The sequence below is a fragment of the Artibeus jamaicensis genome, unplaced genomic scaffold, assembly GCF_021234435.1.
Source record: "Artibeus jamaicensis isolate MK-2021 breed Jamaican fruit bat unplaced genomic scaffold, CSHL_Jam_final contig_387, whole genome shotgun sequence".
In the NCBI taxonomy this organism is placed as follows: Eukaryota; Metazoa; Chordata; class Mammalia; order Chiroptera; family Phyllostomidae; genus Artibeus; species Artibeus jamaicensis.
The window spans coordinates 22,910,913-22,915,321 of record NW_026521812.1 but is presented as its reverse complement, the minus strand read 5'-3'; the positions used below and the strand labels follow the sequence as shown (position 1 = coordinate 22,915,321).

The following is a 4,409-nucleotide window of genomic DNA, read 5'->3' as shown; positions in this document are numbered from 1 at the left end:
ATTTGGAGGCCTGGACACTTCCTCCTCGCGTATGTCTTAGCGATTTTGTCACCCATTTTGGTGTCATTGGCTCTGTCTCCAGAAATGAGCATAAGTGGCCCCCCAAGGACACAGAGATGTGTCATTACAGGAATGTGAACTGCTCCAGAGGGTGGGGAAAGGAGCAAGGTCAGCCTTTTCCAACACGTGGAGACAAACTACCCTCCAAGGAAAGTGGACTGAACCACCACCCAGAATTTATTCTCTGGCGAGAAGCTGGGTGTGTGCAAGCCAGTCTCCTTGAACGCCATCTCTTGGAGTGGGCCGAGTGAGCTCACAAAATAGGTCCCATAACAGCACTAGGACCCCTACTCTGCAACGTCCCAGAATGGCTCCACCAGAACCTGAACTGAGAAGTTCAGCCAACAGAGGAGAAACTTTCTTCTCAGATGTTTGAACCATTGCTAATGAGTAACTTTCCAACTCAAATACACCGTCCCCATAGCGACTGTGGTAGCTGCACTTGGTACTTCTCCGTGCCAGGGTCTGCTGTAACACAGGCACGGGCTTCATATCTAGCTTAAGGATTTTAAACTGTTTTGCATGAAACCTGTAAAATTTGCCAAACTTTTACATTTTCTCTGTCATCCTCCTGTTCCACAGGTTTACTCTCTTTCCAGGCATAAATGTGGGAGAGACAATAATCAAGATTGAATGTCCCTTCAGCCCCCAAACACACCCTGTGGGAGCTTTAGTTCAGACTGTTCCAGAAAACTTTACAACTAGTGGACACACCAAGTGGCACCAGGGAGACGCAATATATTCTGAAAGGTAATGAATGGTTCTGTATGGCCTTGATTTCTTTTAAGTACCATACCAAGGTTTTAAAAGTAATTTATATTTAAGATTCCAATTCCTGGGCATTTTAAATAGATTTTCTAATAAGTGGCCATGGACACATGCTCACTTCACAGGTTTTCCCAAGATGAGAAATGAAAGCCAAGTGCTGTCGCTGCAGGCCGCCTGCCGGCCGCCCTGCATTAATGCTGCCTTTGGGTCTTCCCCTGGAGACACTGTCGGACTTTACAGTCGGGTTTCCTAAATGTAGTTGCAAACTCAATTTTTACTGCAGGCTTTCAAAAGAAGAGCTAAGCGCTTCCTTCCATTGGCAAACAATACATGGCTCCCATGTCTTCAAGGACCTAAAATCTTCTTGGGAAGAAATTAAAGAGAAATAAGTACTGTGGTATACTCCAATTTCTCACCTACTCAGATGTACTTTATACACTCTGTTCCTAGCTTATATTTTTCAAGCTGCTCTTTTATTCCTTGATATGTTTTAAGCACACTATTTTCTGTGAGCTTATTAAAATCCTCCAAATGTTCACGTGTTTGACCTCACCCCCTCCTCCCCACGCCCCCCACCTCACCTGCTTCCAGAAATAACTGACATCCCTGTGTAAGTTTAAGGCAAAGAGTGTGATGGCTCCACTCACACTTATTGTGAAGTGATTCGCACAGAGGGTTTAGCTAGTGGCCATCTTCTCATACAAATTTGGTAGAAAGAAAAGAAGTGAGAAGGAAAGCAGCGTCTCTTAGTGATGAGAACTCTTAGGGTTTACTCTCAATAACTCTCCAATGTATTAAAAAGCTGGCCTTGCCTTTGGTTTCTGTCTGCTCTTACAAAATGTTGCTTTCTTGTCTGTTTTGTGTTTTCTAAGAAGGACTCCTGTTCCCGAAGCTCTGTCTGTGGGCGTCCTTGGGGGCTGAGGCTCAGGACCATCCTCAGGGGAGAATTTGTGTTTGCTTCTGCCAGTGGTTTGGAACACTCTGGGCTCAGTCATTAAGTTTTTTTTAATTCCATGGTATCATAAATTTGGGTCACAATCTTACAGTGGACCACAAGTTCACAGTTATGAACTTTCAAGGAAGATTTATATATCTTTCAAAAATTCTTCCATTCAGTCTCAGGATCAAGACAGGTACATTTTGGGGAGGAGGGGCGTCCTCTTCTGCACAGCAGGTCAATTTCACATTCATCTTTACACTGGCTCATTGGAGCCCCTCCCAGTTTTATGGGAGAGGTGGTTTTCCTATAGATCTCGTATATAGACATGCTTTGTTTTGTGTGAAAAAATTTTCCAGCTTTATTACAATATAGTGAGCATGTAACACTGTAAGTTTAAAGAGTACAATGTGATGATTCAATGTATGTTTTTATATTATATATATAAATTACCACAATAATGTTAGTTGACACATCCATCACCTCACATAGTAACCTTTTTTCTATATGTATATGGTGAGAACATTTAAGATCTACTCTCTCAGTAACTTTCAGGTATATATTTATACTATTTGTTAACTATAACCACCATGCTATACATTAAATCCCTACAATTTATGCATCTTCTAACTAGAAATTTGTACCCTGTGACTCACCTCTCCCCACTTCCCCCACCCTCTGGCCCCCAGCAGCCACCAACCTCCCCTCTGCTTCTGTTAGTTGGGCTTTTTTAGATTCCAGTTGTTGAGTGGGATCACACTATTTCTCTTTCTCTGTCTGACTTATTTCACTCAGCACACTTATTTGCCCTCAAGTGTGATCCAGATTTTTGCAAATGGCAGGATTTCTTTTTTTTTTTTTTTTTAATGGCGGCGTAAGTTGCGTATACACCATGTTTTCTTTATCCACTCAGCCCTCAGTGGACACTCAGGCTGCTTCCACGTCTTGGCTATTGTGAACAGGGCTGCGGTGAGCATGGAAGTGCAGGTATCTTTTTGAGATGTTGTTTGTCCTTTGGATATATACCTGGAATTGAGATTGCTGGATCAGATGGTAATTCTCTTTTTCATGTTTTGAGGAACCTCCATATTATTTCCTGTAGCAGCTGCACCAGTTTATCTTGAAAGAGGTTCATGATCGTGGACCCCCCAAGGCTTTATCTTCGGCCTCTCAGGCTCTGCGCACCTGTTGAAGTGGAAGCTCTCCCTGATGCTTGGTGGGTTTTCTAGGAGCTTGCTCACTTCCTGGGGGTCCCACCCTAACTTTGTTATTGGTCTCTGTGGTTGTCTCACTTTCTTGCTAGCCCAAGGATTCATTTTAAAAAATAGTAAAAAAAAAATCATATCCAACTTTAGTTTTCAGCATGAGGTTTGTTCTGGGTATCCACTCCACCACATTAAATTGAAGCACTTTAAAAACAAGATTAGATAATGCATAATCAATTGCTAAGCAGAGTTGAGTCCCAGTTTTCTTACAGAATAGAGGGGCACCCCCCTCCCAGGACGGTATACTAATACGGAAAGGACCCCCTACTGGGCTTGATTGTCCATTGCCAATAGGAAAGATGTCTGTCAATGCCAGAGATTTGTAAAAAGCAAAGGAAATGTTTATTTAATGCTATACAGACTTAAAGTAGTGACCTAAAGTCTTCATGAAGATATCAAAGTCATTTTGGATACCCACAGACAGCCACGATCTTCCTTCTCCCCCTGCCCTAATTTGGGGTAATGTAACTCAGGAAAAGAAGTAGGTGTCTGTGTTACAGGCCGCTGGCACCAGCAGCTGTGTCCCATCCAGGCAGGATCTCTAATTAATCTAAAGCCTTGTGGCACCTTCTCATGGCCCACTGGCAAGAGTTCTTTCACCCTTCTTCCATGCAATGTCTCTCCTGCTTCCCAGGCCATGCAACCAAAGGGAGCACCCTAAAGCTGCGTGGGCCTCTTCTACCAAAGCTGCAGGGGTCCCCACTCTGGCCAAAACTGCATGGTTCTTCTCTTCACCAAAGCTGCAGGGGGCGGGGGGGTGGCAGGGGGTGGTCGCCACTCTGGCCAAAAGCCAGGTGGCGATTCTCTGCTAAATCTGCATGGTCATTCCCCCTACGAAAGCCACATGATGATTCTCTCTCACATGGCTGCGGGGGTCTCCACTCTGCCAGAAGCCGCGTGGTTCTCTCTGCAAAGCTGCACGTGGCGCTCTCTCTCCTTACATGGCTGCGGGGATCCCCACGTGGGCAAAGCCTCCTGGATCTCTTCTCAATGGCTGCAGTCTGGGTTTAAATCCTCACGCCAGTCCTCCTCTGCAGCCCCATTTCCGACTCCTCTCACAGTCAGTTACACCTGCCAGCACTCCCGTATCCTTCCAAGTTTACTGGGCCACCATCATGAGTCTGGGTGGGGATGGCCCCATGTCATGGAGCCAATCTTCTCCAAGCTCCTACCCAGGCGCTGTAACTCGGAGAGTCCTTTTCCACCCCCCTGGCTCAGAGCATGGCTACCACTATTTAACATATCTAAGCAACCAGCCAAAGGCTATAGATATGTTAAATGACCATGCCATGGATTAGCTGCAAAGCTAGGGCTGTACAAAACAGCCCTGCATGTTCCTGCTCCATGTGTCCCTTCCCCCAACTCACATCTGAAGGGCA

The 4,409-nt window shown here is 45.2% G+C and overlaps 1 long non-coding RNA gene across 1 annotated transcript; it reads left to right on the top strand.

The window, feature by feature from the left end:
- Window positions 1-606: 606 nt before the first annotated feature.
- On the top strand, window positions 607-3,058 carry LOC128627352 (uncharacterized). The gene is made up of 3 exons (XR_008391524.1): window positions 607-810; window positions 2,679-2,752; window positions 2,844-3,058. It is a non-coding gene; the product is annotated as an uncharacterized LOC128627352 (long non-coding RNA).
- The last annotated feature ends 1,351 nt before the right edge of the window (window positions 3,059-4,409 follow it).